The sequence below is a fragment of the Lissotriton vulgaris genome, chromosome 6 (assembly GCF_964263255.1).
Source record: "Lissotriton vulgaris chromosome 6, aLisVul1.2, whole genome shotgun sequence".
NCBI lineage: Eukaryota > Metazoa > Chordata > Amphibia > Caudata > Salamandridae > Lissotriton > Lissotriton vulgaris.
Genome location: NC_141694.1, coordinates 1,390,932,388 through 1,390,950,089, shown reverse-complemented (window position 1 = coordinate 1,390,950,089; position 17,702 = coordinate 1,390,932,388). Strand labels below are relative to the sequence as shown.

The following is a 17,702-nucleotide window of genomic DNA, read 5'->3' as shown; positions in this document are numbered from 1 at the left end:
AGCAATGCATCCTTTCACATGGGGCCAGGCCCCATGTGAAAGGGCCTGCACGCCTGCTGTGAAACAGGCGTAAGATTTGGACGCAACAGCGTCATAAAAGTGACGCAGTGATATCTCATAGATTTCACTGCGTCACCTCTACGACCCTTTCTTGCGTCAATACGTCCCTTTTGCATACATTACACCTGACGTAGGTATAATGTGGCGCAGGGGCTTACAAAGTGACACATCTACCTAGATGTGTCACTTTGTAAATATGACTGAATAAGGTGCACTATTTACAGCACTGGTGCGTCACAAAAAGTGACGCACCGGTGGCGTTAAAGTGACGCATGTCCTCATAAATGAGGCCTTCAGTCTTCTAGTCATGCGTCATATTAAATATATGACATATTATGTCGGAAGTACTTACAGATACGTCAGTATTTCAGACATATCTGTAAGCGCAAAGGTGATGCATTGCTGGAGTGTGTCACAAAAATGATGCAACTCCAGCAATGCATCCTTTCACATGGGGCCAGGCCCCATGTGAAAGGGCTTGCATCAGTCTTACGCCTGTTGTGATACAGGCACAAGATTTGGACGCAATAGCTTCATAAAAGTGACGCAGTGATATCTCATAGATTTCACTGCGTCACCTCTACGACCCTTTCTTGCGTCAATACATCCCTTTTGCATACATTACACCTGAGGTATAATGTGGCGCAGGGGCTTACAAAGTGACGCATCTACCTAGATGCATCACTTTGTAAATATGACTGAATTAGGTGCATTTTTTACAGCACTGGTGCGTCACAAAAGTGACGCACCGGTGGCGTTAAAGTGACGCATGGCCTCAAAAATGAGGCCTTCAGTCTTCTAGTCATGCGTCATATTAAATATATGACGTATTATGTCGGAAGTACTTACAGATACGTCAGTATTTCAGATGTATCTGTAAGCGCAAAAGTGATGCATTGCTGGAGTGTGTCACAAAAATGATGCAACTCCAGCAATGCATCCTTTCACATGGGGCCAGGCCCCATGTGAAAGGGCCTGCACGCCTGCTGTGAAACAGGCGTAAGATTTGGACGCAACAGCGTCATAAAAGTGACGCAGTGATATCTCATAGATTTCACTGCGTCACCTCTACGACCCTTTCTTGCGTCAATACGTCCCTTTTGCATACATTACACTTGACGTAGGTTTAATGTGGCGCAGGGGCTTACAAAGTGATACATCTACCTAGATGCGTCACTTTGTAAATATGACTGAATAAGGTGCATTATTTACAGCACTGGTGCGTCACAAAAAGTGACGCACCGGTGGCGTTAAAGTGACGCATGGCCTCATAAATGAGGCCTTCAGTCTTCTAGTCATGCGTCATATTAAATGTATGACATATTATGTCGAACGTACTTACAGATACGTCAGTATTTCAGACGTATCTGTAAGCGCAAAAGTGATGCATCGCTGGAGTGTGTCACAAAAATGATGCAACTCCAGCAATGCATCTTTTCTTACCCTCCCACACCCCCGTTCCTTTTCAACATTTTCTTTGAATATCCACATTCCCCATGTTCACTCTCCTTCTCCTTACTTTCCTTCCCAACACTCACCTTCTTTCAGTCCCCCTACTTCACTTCCTTTCTTCTCTCATACCTTTCTGTTCTTTCTTACTCAATTTCTTTCCATTATCAATGCACTCCACTTCACTTACTCTTTTTCATTTTTTTAAGACTATAGCTCTTTGATGAGAATTGGAGGTAGTTCTGAAAAGAACTTATTTTTTTTTCTTATTTTTTCTTTTTTTAGAACAGAAACAAAACAGGGAATGGAAACTGCTCAACAGGAGCAAAAAAAAAAAATTAGGGCTGGGAACGGCAGCGATGGTTCTCCAATGCTCGAACCATGAGCAGGATACTTTGCTCCCCAAAGGTAAGTAGTTGATCGCAGTATCTGCATTTCAGGACACCTTTGTTGAATGCAGGCTGAATGTTCGGAACCAGCTCCTGCGATCGCCCCCTCACAGAAGTAGTTGCTCCTCCGGTGGATGTAGAGGCCCCATCACTGGGAACCTCTTGTGCCAGAGCCCTGACACTTTCCCGGGCAAAATTCTGGGGGTGCCTCCTCTCCACATGGCGAAGCATTGTGGAGTTCCCAAATGAATATTTCTTAGTGGGGTCACCCCGTGAAAGGACTGTATGGCAGATCCTGCACTCCCTTTTGGAGCATTCACCTTTTTCTGGTCATCTGGTATGGAAAAAAAATTCCAGATGAAATGCTCTTTCACCTTTGGCTGAGGAGGCTCTTCATCAATGAATTCAGGCTCATCTTCACTGCTGGATGGTCCTGCAGCCATGATTAACCAAGCAAGATCGAAGAGAAAAAAGGCAGGTCTTTCAGTCACAAACGTGAAAGAAGAAGTGAAGGAAATGGGTGGGGATTTCATTCTTTGTAAAAAAAACTGTTACCAACCAATGAAAAGTGTTATTTTAAGGTCACATGACTTGAGGCGCTGAACGCTGCGTGCACCGGAGCGCTACCGGGGGCGCATACGCGGCGCGAACGTAGGCGCTTCCGGGGGCGCTTACGCGGCGTGCCGAAGTGACGTTTTGATAGTTTCACGGAAATGCAAAATTATTTTCATTTCCTTATTCAAAAAAACCGCTTTTTTATGTATGGTACTAAATGTCTTGCGTTATTATTTACTTTTCATTCATATGTTTTTTACATGAACGCAAGTAGTGCTCTGGGTGCGCTCTCCGGAGAGCTTACCGGTGCTCGGATCCAGAGCGCCCCAAGAAAAACTAGTAAAAAATAAAAAAAAAATTAAATATTATTATAAAAAAATAATACTAATTAATAGTCACACAAAACAGCAAATTAAAAAAAATCGTAGGTTACAAACTCGATATAGAAAGGAATTAGTATTTAAAAAACCTATGAAATTCACTGAAAAAACCATAGGTTTCACATCAGTTATAGTTAGGAATTAGCATTTAAAAAACCTATTAAATTCACTGAAAAAACCATAGGTTTCACACCAGTTATAGTTACCTGGAAATTTTACTGACATAAAACCATTGAAATTCCCACGTTATAGTTAGTTGGACTCACTATAACTTGTGCGCCTGCAATGCACTGCTGATGATGTCACATATTACTTCACTCATGACATGGTCAGTGACATCACTCGTGACATCACTGATGACACCATCCTTGTGACAGAGTGACAGACCTCCTTTCAGTGTAATGTAACCCTTGAAACACATATTCAAAAATAGAAACTAACATTTTCAAAAACATAGAGATTTCCCTACCAGTTACAACAACCAATTCAGTAATTCCGCCATCTATATACACATCCACTCATTCACCAACAGTTCTATATAGTCACTCATACATTTACTCACTCATCGTATGTAGTGATACACCTATACATCCTGTTACACACCGACAGTCATCCACACGTTACTCACACACATACTCACACATGCAAATAAACTATTGAACATTCATTTATTTGCATATACAGCTATACACCCACTACCACCTTACTTCTAAGGAAACTTACACATACTTACTCTCTTAAACAATCACTTATAGAAACACATACTTATTTAAACAGGAACTCTTACAATCTCTCACTCTCACATTTACTCACTTATATACATCAATACTCCATATACTAGATTAAAACATATGTAGTTACTGATAAAGACACTAGTGAGACAGTCATTCACTCACTAACACACACATATACACACTCATCCACCCATACAGTCCTGCACATAAGCTGTCTTCAAAACACATACAAACAGTGAGTCAGTCATTGATGCATCTATGTGCTAAGTAATACCTCCACCAAACCATACAGACACTCTTACTGATACTAAAAAAACATCTAATAACTCATATACACACACATGTAGCTACTCACTAACCCATGCAGCCACTTATACACAAAGTGAAACACTGATACAAACCTTTAAATATTTAAACATTACTCGCTAATATATGTATTCACTAAGATACACTTAATAAGCCAGTTAATCAATCATTTTTTTAAAAACATCCATTGAAACACTTATTTAAACATTTATTCTTCCATCGACCTTTACATATACAAATATAAAACATATTTATTTTTCAGAAAGACACACATTCACTGGATGGTGTCATCAGTGATGTCATGAGTGATGTCACTGACCATGTCATGAGTGATGTCACTGACCATGTCATGAGTGATGTAATATGTGACATCATAATAATAATAATAATAATCCACATTCACCCGTAAGGGTCTCTAGGCGCTGGGGGAAGATTAAGCAAGCTATTGCCCAGAGTCACATGGTGCTGGGCTAATCTGACGCCGGCACCGGGGATCGAACCGTGATCCCCAGATTCCGGAATCAGTCACCCTAGCCGCGGCGCCTGCAGTGCATTGCAGGCGCGCAAGTTATAGTGAGTCCAACTAACTATAACGTGGGAATTTCAATGGTTTTATGTCAGTAAAATTTCCAGGTAACTATAACTGGTGTGAAACCTATGGTTTTTTCAGTGAATTTAATAGGTTTTTTAAATGCTAATTCCAACTATAACTGGTGTGAAACCTATGGTTTTTTCATTGAATATATATATATATATATATATATATATATATATATATATATATATATATATATATATATATATATATATATATATATATATATATATATATATATATATATATGGGAGCAGGCGCTTTGCAATCAGAATTGAAATAAAGAACGTTTCCTGCATTGGGCCTCACTTCGTTGTTTCTGCCGTGATGGTATCTAAGGGGCCACCCTGTGCTCCTTCATGAGGCCGCCCTGTAGGGTCATGAGCTCCAGTAACAGGGAACGCTTGCTGCAAACTTTGAAATTGTTATTGAGGAGACTGGCCCACCTGCGCCGTTCATCCTACTGAGGAATGCCACTTGAGCTAAAGACATTGGCGCAGGGAAGGGATTCGGCCAGGATTATTTCCTGGCACGATCTTGCAGATTGAAACGGCATTCTGAGGGTATACAACAGCCTACAGAGAGCAGTGGTATTTTCACTCACCTGACTGCCCTGAAATGAAAACCCCCATTTCCAACGTGCTTGTGCAAAAAAACGGAACTTTGCCATGGATTACAACCTTGCACAATGCACACTGGGACCAGTAGTTCGTGATATGCAGTCACGTGATGGACCTATTTAATTCTGCTTACACACACCTGGGCGCTTGTATTCCAGTCTGGGAAAAAGGCATGACGCCGAAACGTTGACTCATGGGAGCAGGCGCTTTGCAATCAGAATTGAAATAAAGAACGTTTCCTGCATTGGGCCTCACTTCGTTGTTTCTGCCGTGATGGTATCTAAGGGGCCACCCTGTGCTCCTTCATGAGGCCGCCCTGTAGGGTCATGAGCTCCAGTAACAGGGAACGCTTGCTGCGAACTTTGAAAATATATATATATATATATATATATATATATATATATATATATATATATATATATATATAGATATAGATATATATAGATATATAAAAATATATATATAAATATATATATATATATATATATATATATATATATATATATATATATATATATATATATATATAAACCAGAACATGCAGCTTGTTATGATCTGTAGTATGTTTTTAATGTTATCACTCGCACTTTCACTTAATTAATTTGATTGATCTGCAGTATCCTAAAGAGGGTATATTATAGGCGCACCAATGAATTGGATCTTTGAGTCTGTGTTGGATGTGATTACTTTCTTTATACCCACATGGGTTAAATACTTATAACAGTGAGATCTATGACTGGTTCCTCAAATGAATGAAAATGTTACTTTTGGGTTCGTATACCATATATTATTGTAACTTCTTTTGTATATAGTGTAGATACCTATATGTAAAATAATGTACATACATGAATTTTCTAATTGGGTTGGAAATTTTAACTGAAGTGTAAATATATGAATTTAATCATATGCATTTTATAATTTAGTACAACCCATGATTTGTTTGATGTATATTAATCAATTGAACCTCAAGGGCACTATGCCCTTTATATTTTGTCGGAACCGTGTAGTATTTTCTCACTGTTTATGTTGGTTACTGACACAGCTGAATCCATTTGAGCATTTGCACTTTAAATACCTTTGTTTGTGTCCATGACACGCTATGTGATCAAGCCTCACTGTTGGAGGCGAAACGCGTCATGGTGGATTGCAGGCTAGAATTTTGGCACGAATAAATCACTGAAGAAACTGCACTTGTGTGGTGGTCTCGCTCTTTTCGTTGTTCTGCGGGAAGCAGATGGTAAACTGCGACTTTTTGGAATATATATATATATATATATATGTGTGTGTTCCAACAACGCACCTCGCGGCGCAATAAAGACGCACTCACTCGTTTTCAGGAAGATTTTCCAGGCAAGGTTTTTTAAATGATAATTCATAACTATAACATGTCTGAAACCTTTGTTTTCTTCAGTTAATATATATATATATATACATATATATATATATATATATGTTCCAACAACGCACCTCGTGGTGCAGTAAAGACGCACTCACTTGTTTTCAGGAAGATTTTCCAGGCAAGGTTATTTTCCTTTTGCCATGCCCTACATGTTTCGGTCAATTACTTTGACCTTGTTCACGAGATATAGAGGTTTCATTTTCAAAGTTTCAGCAGCGTCTGCTTCCATATCTAAATTTTTGGCATGTTCGCCATGCTCACAGAAGGAAGTGCAAAAGCTCAGGTGTGCTCGGGCGTGCTTTAAAAAGAAGTGAATCACGTGCCTAAAATTACCATACTTCATGTCCCACAGTGCATTGCAGATAGTCCTTTGTGCATGAACTGAAAGTCCATAGGTGTTGTTGCCTTATTGTTGATTTCTGTTAGGCATAAGCACTGTTAATAATCTGGAAATACTTTGAGGCAGTCAGGTGAGTTGGCAAAATAATTCAGTGTTCACTCTGTGTCTGACTTTGAAAACGCAACATTTCGCAGCACAATCGTAGCAGGAATCATGCTGCCTGAATCCCTTCCTTGCACTCTCCCTTTCGCTTCCATTGGCATTTCCCAGATGGGTTGGGTGCACGAGTGGGTCAGGCTCCTCCATCCAACTCTAACAACATTTCCCCATTCCTGAGCCCCGTATCCTACAGGGAATGGAGGTGGAGTTTATTTTGATTTTGATGAAGCCAAACCTTAACCCCCACCATCAACCTCTTGAGTCACCTCTAAGTGATCTTAGGATTTCCAGACTCCCTGCAGTCAATCACAATGCTGCAATGCAGCATTCTATTGGTCTGAGTGCTGTGATATGGTGCTAAGCCAGGGACTGGAGTGGTGGACCTGTTAGCCACGCAGGCTATAATGCATACTGCATGGAGAACATGTTTGGATCATTGTTTTGCATATCAAAGTACCCTGAATCATCATACATTAATTTTTTTTATTCACACAAACATAGAATACAGAAAGCAATCTCTTTTGTTTTGTTTGCATTGTATACAGACAAAAGTCCTTTTTGTTTTTTTGTTTTTTTACCGCAGAGGACATATTTTATAACGTTTTAGTTAGTGTACTGTGAGTGCTTTTTCTTGTGTGTCTTTCCCGTTATTGTTTCCCCTCTGTGTCTTTGCATTCTATGTATGTTTATTTCCCGTTGTTTTTTTGTCAGTATGAATGTCCTTCTTCCTTTGTCAATCTGTATCTTATCTATTGTTTTTACCCATGTTATTTTCACATAAGAAGGTCTGCAAAAGGCAATATGTCTGGCGTAAATGAGCTAAAATATGAAAATTCAGGCCTGCACAAATTATGCTCACGGTATGTTAGCACCTTAAAGACAGACCTGTTGGCTTTGCCAGTGCTGGTTTAATCTACTAGATTGAGCAATATGAAAATAAAAAGTGATTAGACCCATCTTAACACAATTTTATTTGAGCTATGGTGCTCAATAGGTATGCCTTATATCGGTGGTTCCTAACCTTTTGACTTCTGTGAAACCCGACTGAGTCATTACTGGAAGCTGGGGACCACAGCCTAAGCAATTTCAATGATGTGAACCACATAATAATACTGAAAAATACAAAAACACATATTCAACAAACAAATATACAAATGATGAAGCATTTTATTTAATTCACGAAGAAACATAAAACAAATCTAAATTGTTATTTTAATGGAAAGATTTGAACATTCTAAATTCAATTGAGGTCACCCATCAGCCATATTATATTCAGTTTGATGCACTTGCCATGCTTCCATTAATTAATCTGAGCATACCAACTTAATTTTTTTGCCTCCAATTTCAACTTTTTTTACATTTACCGAACATTTTAAAATAATCAATTTTCCATTTTGCTTCTTTATTTATATACACCTTATTAATCTGTTTGTGTTATTTAATTTCCTGATCAGGCATGGACCCCCTAAGTAGGCGTCACAGGACCCCTGAGGTCCCTGGACCACAGGTCAAGGACACTGCTTTATGCTCTATATAAAAAGCTGTGTAATCATGATACGGGACTTGCTATTATATACGCTACAACCAGTGCTTTAAATGGGCAGGTACTGTCTGGTACTGAGTGCCTGCACTTCTCTAATTTAAAAAGGAGAGTACCTGCACTTCTCTGCTACAATATATTTAATGGCAATTGTCATCAATTCTCACTGGCAAACAGGTACTCTTAACAGTGAGCACCTGCACTTTTATATTTCCATTTAAAGCACTGGCTGCAACATTACTGCTTGTGGTAGAACAGATATGGATTGTTAAAAGTTAGATTAACTCAAATAACACCAGTCTACAATCTATCAAGTTTTGTCCAATGGAACTAAACAATTTATAAGAAAGTTTTGGCTAGTTGGCTAGTTTCCCCTCTTTTCCTTTACAGAGGTGGCTGGGGGCTTTTCCGATCATGTCCTTTGGGCAAACTGTTATAAAACTACTAAATGCTGTAGTTTGTCCCCTGAAATAACATATCAAGCTAAGAAGTGTGTGCCTGGTTAATGGTGGTCTTAGGCTTCTACCCTGAGGGAGTTGACCTTGTGTTGGATGAGGAGTGGTAACTGTCAAGCTCAAGGAGGCTGAGAAGAGATCTGACAGGGTAGTTAAGGAAGCAGAGGGATTAGAGGAAGGTGGGAAAAATTGTGAAGATTTATCAATGCATAATATGTATAATTCTCCTGGTGAAGTTCAGTTATTACATAAATGTTGCTTAGGCAATCATTTACATAAGTAATGGTACAAAGGATCTGATCTTGCATGCAAAAGGCTCTTGAGATGCCAACTGATTGTGTTGTCCATACAGTTTCTAAGCATGCCAGGTTCTAAACATAAATGGTTCCAGTGGAGCACTTGTAGCTGCAGCACATGATCCAGTTTCATAATTTCCACACTTGCTTTTTCTGCTCTAATCAAGTCCCTCCTAAATGAACATCATGCAAAAAGCATACGCATTAGACTAAAAGAAATACACAAAAGTCAATACCAGCGATTTCTTCAGTATTATACCTCTGTAATAAAACAGTTGCCCAGTTTGGGATGAGAGGAGAGGACTCTGGTTGGAAGTTTTGAAGAGGAACCTTAAAGCCGTAGAGATAGTGAGAGAATTAATCAAAGGGATCAGATATTTTGGTGAAATGTAATCACATTTAATGGTCTTTGTGAAGGTATGCAGAGCTTCCAAGTTCTCATTGACATATTGTGGTGTTGGAAACCTGTTGAAGATGTTACTACTAACTATTAGAACTTAGCAGAGTATAAGCTTCATCCCTAAGGTGAATCCATGGAAGAGGCAGTTCGTAAAATCTACATAGGTTTAGCAAAGTCAGTGTGGTTCACCTTGGAGGTTCAATAGGACTTTATCACCAGATGCTTCCCAGGAGGTGCAACCTATGAAGATTGCAGTTCCCTAAAGTTAGAGCCAAGAGGTGAATGGGGCCCATGCTAGAGGTCTAACCCATGGAGGATGCAGTTTTGCAAAAGCCAAAAGAGTCTAAACAGAATATATGGGCTTAAACAAGGAGTGAAAGAGTTGCAAAGCAAGGAATACATATCTTCCTTAAGACCATCATTGGTACTGAGAGTCGTTGGGTCACAAAACAGCTGCAACCTGTCAGAGATGCAGCTTCTTAAAATCCAGTACAATATGAACACAGTCTATGATGTCCATTTGCAATTGATGTGGGTACAAACTCGGGAAGACGTTGTTTCCTAAAAACTACCAGAGCGATAAGAGAGTATTTATGGTTCATGAGACACAGCTTCCTAAGGATCAACAGAGGTTAACGGAGTTGAAGAGCTCAACCTAGAAGGTGCAATCCCTGGAATATAGCCCTCTTTTGCCAAACAGAAGAGGTTGAGTTCCAGTAAGGGTAGGTCAGGTTGAGAGGAGAAGAAATAGGGGACTATAACAAGGCCATAACAAATGGAAACAGGAAAGTTCACAAAGACAGTCACCCTTAATTGTGGTGCATGTGCCCTGTGAGCAGGGTTTAAGTAGGGCCTGGAAGCCGGCTCTAGGAACAAAGCAAGAGAGTAAGTTGAATGTGAAGAAAATGGCAAACACATGCTTCCAGGGAGAGCCGGGCAGGACCAAAAGTAGGGATGGAAGGAAGGGCTGCAGTAGATACTGTCAGGAGGGTCACAGCAGGTGAGGGTGGTGCAAGAAAAAGCAGAGAAGCAATAGCATGTAAACCAATATCACTTAAAATGTTGGTTTTCAATACAGGTACACTGGGGTTTTGAGGTGGAACTAAGAGGTAGGCAAAGCTGCTACAGCCACAAGTGCACCTTGCCAAGAGTTTGCTCGTTCATATGGCAAACAGACCAGCATATTAGACCCCTGAGGCCTACCTAACCTCATACTATGTACCTCTCTTGCCTCGGTCACTTGCAGCTTAAGCCAACTCTTCCTTTTAAGAGGTTAGACTAATATTTTTCACATAAATGTGGTACATTTGTATACTGTGATTCGTAAAATGTATGTCAATGCATTGTAAGGAAATGGGCAAACAGTTTGTTGTGGCTTAGTGATGCTATGCCTGGCAATTTAGAATTGTATTAGGTCACTCTTAACCTAGGCAAGCAGAACCTTATCTAGGTGAGGGATGACCACATAATGCTGTGTGCACCATCATCAGTATTAAGGTTGAAATATTGTCAGTTGAACCTTGCTGCTTAAACAGGCTGGTGGTCTATATTTTATTCTCTAATTAAAGCACCTTGAGAAGACCTATGGAGTGTTTGGAATTTGTACAAGCAACAATTTAACACAGTTCCTATTGTTTTTACCACATATTTCTTTTTTGTTGCCAAATGTACTACCAGGTCACATAAGCAAGTGCTTCTGCTGATGTTGGTTAAAGTTGTTGCTGATAGAACAGGGCTGACACCTGAATGTCATTCACAGCCTCGACCCAACACTCACTCACACTCTGACTCCCTCTTACAGCCTGGGACTCACATCCTTTATAGTAAAGGCCTAACCTTCCTCTCACCCTGGGCCTGCCTCCCTTGACTGGCTAGTCCTAAGTCCCTGGCACTTCTGCTCACGGCCTTGGTGTGACAGCGGACCTTGATTCCTTATGCAAGCTTGCCCTAATTCCTCTGACTAGCTGTGTATGGCCTCCTTACAATCTGAGCTCACCTTCCTTCACAGACTGACTCCTTCTCCGAGCTTGGTTAACACTCACCTCATGGCCCTAACTGAGCATAACTCTCTCTCACAGCTTCTGTGTATCTTACCATCACAGCCTGAGCCTTAATTCCACTCTAGCCTTGGCCACACCCTCCGCACAGCTTAGGTCAGTTTGAACATTACCACCACTAACCACGTGGCCTGACTTGACTCTCACTCTCTCCTTTCACAGTTTGGGCAAAATTTCCATACCTTCCTCCCAGCCTGAGTTTCACTTGCATCATTATTAGGGTGTGGGGATTGGTTTCTGGGTGCAAAGCAAAGAAGGGTAACTGAGCTCCTATTTTTTCAGTTTGAAAAGCTTTATTTGAAAAATTACAAGATATACAAAAGACCAGCAATACAAAATACAGTATATTAAAATAGAAGTATAACGGAAGAATTGGCTAGTACTATTGAGAAAAATGGAAGCTATTTTAAATGTTATAGCGAATAAGGAAGAAAGATAGGGAGGGGGGAGAGAAGGGGAGGTGGGAAGGAAACATTTCTTACACATTGGTATAATTGAATAATGCATATTTCAGAGTAATGTGAATGAACTCTTAATTAATAAATATTCACAATAATCCAATCGAGATGAAAAAGCGAAGCACAGAGAAAGCAAACATTCAAGGAGGTTTAAAGATTTCAGAATTTAAACGAGATTTATCTGTTAAGACTAGCTGATCTTAATAAGTAGTAAGGGGTAACCAAAATAGATCTCTATTAACCATTGGATATAGGAGGAGGCGTAAGCAATGTCAAGTCGATGAAAATTGCAGAGACTATTCCACCAGTGTTGTATGGAGAGTTTTGTGAGAGTTTTCTAATTGAGAGAGAATGTTGGAAAGCTAAAGCAAGCATAAGGTCAAAGAGAACATGCCTATGGGAGGACAGATCTAAAGAATCAGAAAGACTTCCAGAGAAAAGAAGAGGAATGGAATAAGAAATAGAAATATTAAACAGGCGAGAAATATAGGACCAGACTTTCCCCCAAAAGTTAGAAACCAAAGGGCAAAGGAAGAGAAGATGTATAAGATTAGCATTAAAGAACCACAGGTCCAACAATTAGAGTCAGTAGAGTGGGAAAATCGAGCTATAGAAGCAGGGGTGAGATAAAGTTTATGGTAAAGGAAAAACATAGATTGGGTAAGAGAAGCAGAGCGAGAAATTTTTAGAGAACAGGACCAAAGTTTATCCCAGAAGATGATAGTCCATTCACATCCCGGGTCAGATTCCCAATAGAGTTCCAATTTGGATTTTGCATGTTCTGGATGAGGAGCTGAGAAGTATTTATAGATGAGAGAATCTTTGGTTAGAGAAAGAAGTACCTAAGCAGAGAATTTTGGACAACAGGAAGAGGCGAAGTGGGACGAGAGTAGTAAGTATCGAGGATAACCGCCATAAGAGTAGTGAATTTCTGCAAAAAGGACCGGGGATAGTGGAATAAGGCTTGAAATTGGGGAAAGGAACATGGAGAAAATCCATCAAAAATATTTTTGACCCAAATGATGCTCTTTAACCTGCAAGCTTTCCAAAAGATGGTTCTGTTATTAATGAGAATAAGGGAATTACGCCAAATTGGAGATTCTCAAAAGGATTCTCTAGAAATGGGAGTAGGTTGCAACAAAGGTTTCAAAAGAGAACAAGTGTGCTTAAATAAGGAAAGAGAGGAATAAGGGGTTTTGGCAGAGAAACCCATAACTTCCTTAAAAGAGAAGGTCGATAATAAAGTTTGTTCAATGGATAGCCAAAAGGGAGTGTAGGGGGAAGGTTCGGAAAGGAGCCATTTTGAGGCCTGGCAAAGGGAAAATGACTTATGATAGAGACGAAAGTCAGGAAAGTTCACACCTTCATTAGACTTTTTCTTGCAAAGAGAAGGTAAGGGGATCCTGGCTTTCTTAATCTTTCAAAGAAACTTAGAGAGGCAAGAGTAAATACCCTTAAAATAATAGGCAAGAAAATGAAAGGGGAGCAATGAAAATATATAAATGAAAATAGGGGTAATCATCTTTTTGATTGAGTCTAACCAGCCCCATCAAGAAAGAAAAATGGGATTCCAAGAGGAAAATAGTTTTTAAATTTGGGATAAGGCTACAGGCATATTTAATTTAATAGAGGAAGCGATGGATTTGGAAAACCACATACCTAAATATCTGATTTTTTAACTATTCCAGGCAAAGCCAGTAGAAGAAAAAGAATGGGGAAAACAAAATGTAGTGAGGGGAAGAATTTCTGTTTTGTCTGAATTGATTTTATAACCAGAAACAAAGGAGAAGGAAGCAAATGTATGTAATAAAGGGGGAATAGAAGTTTTGGGCGCAGAAATAAAGTGTAGGATATCATCCACATAAGCGGAAAGTTTTAAATGATGATCACGATAAGAAAACCCAGAAATGGAGTCATCAATGTGAATAGAGGATAGGAAGGGTTCAAGAGCTAATATAAAGAGAAGAGGGGAAAGAGGCCAGCCTTGGCAAACTCTGCATTGAAGAAGAAAATAAGGTGAGGTGCAGCCATTAACTAATACCGAGGCTCCGGGGGCAGAGTACAATAAAGAGATAAGTGAAATTATTTGGGACCCAAACTGTGTCATTCCAACTAAGCAAATAAGAAGGACCAATGAACTCTGTCGAAAGCTTTTTCAGCATCAACGGAAATGGCCGCTAATGATGTGAAAAAGGGAGGGGATTTTGTTTAAAACATTAAGAAAAAGACGAGAATTATCTGAAGTAAGCCTACTCTTGATAAAACCACATTGCTCCTTACCAATCAAGTGAGGCATAGGAGGGTCTAGGCATAAAGCAAGTGTTTTAGCAAATAGTCTGTAATCAACATTGACCAGAGAGATCGGGCGATAATTCTTACAAAATATGGGGTCTCAACCTTCTTTATGTATGAGGCAAATTGTGGCTTCCTGAAAGGTACCTTCTGTCTTACCTGCTAGAAAAAATGAATGGAAAGATTTAAGAGTTTAGGGAGTAGTAAATTAGAAAAATGCAGATAAAATTCAACAGAAAAACCATCCGGGCCGGGAGTTTTTCCTTTCATTAAGGTATTTAAGGCAGTGGATAATTCGTTAAGGGATAGATCTGTTTCAAGATCAGAAAGATTAAGATGAGAATTGAAAGGAGTTGGAAGTTTATTGAGATACATTTAGATAAGAGAAGAGGAAAGAGGAGATTCTGGGGTATAAAGATCCTTATAAAACAGTTTACATTCATTGAGAATATCTTGATCTTTGTGCAAGAGAGAGACATTTGGAGAATAAATAGAATCAATTAGAGTACGGTCTTTACGTGTTTTGACATAATTCGCTAACACCTTACCTGCTTCATTACAACCACCATAGTATCGAGCGCTACTACAGAGGAGTATTGAGGATGCATTATCAGTAGCAGTTTTATTAAATGCTAATTTAATACGTATCAATTCTGGTGAGACCGAGTCCATCGAAGAAGTATAACATTTATGTTCTAAAAGTCTTAATATGTGCCAAGCAGCTTTCCTTTGTTGAAGGGAACGTTTCTTTTTTTTTTGGAGACAAAGTCTATAATAAAGCCTCTCGCAGTAGCTCTAAAGGAATCCCATAAGATATGGGTAGAGAAATTGGGGTCACTGTTAAGGTAAAAAAATTCCTTAGCAAAAGTGCAAAAAGAAAAAAACAAAAGAGGGTCCAGATGAAGAGAATTATCAAGACGCCAGCGGGAGGACCTGGGATGCGGAGGGAGCAAATCAAGATTTGTTACAATTGGGACATGGTCATGGATGAAGATAGGCTCAATAGAGGAGGATAGTAGATTTTGAGATAAAAACTGAGAGAGAAGGGTATTATCTAGGCGGGATAGGGAGGCGTGTGGAGGAGAGAAGAAAGATAAGTCAAGAGCATTGAGGTGGGAAAGTCTCCAAGAGTCTACAAGGTGTGTTTGAGAGATAGTGTTGAGAAAATGTTTCTAAGTCTTGTGAGAAATGAAGCGAAGTTGAGATTGTCGGTCGAGAAATGGGCCTACAACTTGATTGCAATCGCCTCCTAATATAAAGAGATCATTCCTAAATTGAATACATTTCTGCGTAATCAGAGGCCAAAGGGAACAATCAGGATGTGTAGGTCCATAAATATTAAAAACAGTTAAAGAAACATTATTAATGAACAACTTAGCTAACAACCATCTACCTTCTGTGTCAATTTCTTGTGATATAACTTTACAGTTCGATTTCTTGTGGCATAAGATTATAACACCATTTTTCTTATTGGTAGAAGGCGAGAATAAAACTGAAACCACCCAGCCTCTTTTTAATTTTAAGGCCTCAATTTCTGTAAGGTGGGTCTCTTGTAAGAGAACCAAATCATGGTTATGAGAGGCAAGATGGGAAAGTATTCTCTGTCTTTTAATTGGGTTAACAAAACCTTTCACATTTCAGTAGATAACTTTGAATGTAAAACCATTAAAGATACATAAATAACAAAATATGCAGTAGTAAAAGAGTGAAACAAGAAACAAATGTGAATAAGGGAAAGAAAACAAGGGAAGGAAAAAGGGAAGTCAATTAGAAGAATAGAGGAAAAAATTGCGGAAAAGGGGAAGAGAAGGAGAGGAGAGAGAGTAGAGACAAGAGGAGACAGTACACGTCAAATCACAACTATAATACGTACCTTACGGGGAACAAAGGAAAGGATGAGGTGGCACTAAACAACAAAAACAGCACACCTGACAAGGGGGAATGTACCACAACAGAACATCAAGTAATAACAGCAGCAGAAACAGGAACATGAAGAGGAGGAATATAACCGCAAGGAGCCTGTAAAAGGAAACAAGAGTTATGCAAAATATGGCTAGAAAAAAGAAAAGAAAAACAACATAGATCAACAAATATAAACTATCACAATAACTTCAATGCAATAATGGCAGAGAGGGAGCACAAGAGTCAGGATCCAGAGGGAGGAGCAGTCTCCATCGAAGTAGCAGAATGAGCGTGAATAAATCTTCTGAAGTCAGCTGGATCTTCAAAGGTGGAGGTCTTGTTGGGGAAAGTGACTTTAAAGATGCAGGGATGAAACAAGCCATATCTGGCACCCAAGGAGCAGAGAGGCGGACAGAGATCCAGAAAATCTTTACCTCATTTAGCAGTTGTTGAAGACACATCCTGTGAAACAAAAACTTTGGTGCCATGCCAACATAGAGTCTTTTTGGATTTAGCGTCATTCAGTACTAGGAGAAGGTCATTGAATTGTAAAAATAAAATAAACATTCCACGAGGATTAGTTGGCGCAGATGAGGACGTAAGACGAGGACCCAGTCTATGCGCCATTTGTAGATTGAGCTTAGTAGTAGAAGGGAAACCCAGAAACTGTGGCAAAAAAGAGGTGACAGAAGTGACAGGACTGTCACCTTCAAGGCCCTCAGGGAGATCATAAATGTGCATGTTTTTACGACGATTTCTATTTTTGAAATCCTCAGTCGCTTGTCTAAGCTGCGAGACTTTCTTCTCCATAAGAGAGATTTTAGAAGATGAATCCTGTACAACGCTGAGCTGTTGTTCCACCACAGCTATGCAGGATTCCATGGAGGCCCATTTATTGTCCATTGCTTGTAGATGGCCTTTAGTTTCCTCAATAAAAGGTTGGAGAGCACGAATGTCTTCCAGAACCATGTTTAAGGAAACCGGCAAAACAGACTTAGGTAGTGATGGAGGATCTTGCTTTAGCCTCTTAAAGGTAGTCGAAGGTAATGGTGCTTTAGATGCCATTGTTGTCCAGAACTCTGCAGTGTCTGAACTAGCCCTGTGAGATGAAGTCTCAGATAGGCAGGAAAATCTGTTTGCGATGGTGATGCTGGATCCAGAAGTAGTAGGAGCATTCAGCTACCTGGTTATGGCGTAGTATATGATTACAAACAAAACACAGTTAATTAGGACCAAGGGGAATTTCAAAGACCGTGCTCCAACATGTTCCCTCTACACATATCACTACAAATATATCGGAGGGTCTAGCACACAAT

The 17,702-nt window shown here is 39.6% G+C and overlaps 1 long non-coding RNA gene across 1 annotated transcript in view; it reads right to left on the bottom strand.

Moving 5' to 3' along the window:
• Nucleotides 1–16,674, bottom strand: part of LOC147708910 (uncharacterized) — a 53,705-nt gene extending 37,031 nt beyond the window's left edge. Inside the window, exons 1-2 of the long non-coding RNA XR_015296525.1 lie at nt 16,358–16,674; nt 8,008–8,098 (exon numbers count right to left, since the gene is read on the bottom strand). This is a non-coding gene — a long non-coding RNA (uncharacterized LOC147708910). The remainder of the gene's footprint in view (nt 1–8,007; nt 8,099–16,357) is intronic.
• Nucleotides 16,675–17,702: the final 1,028 nt, after the last annotated feature.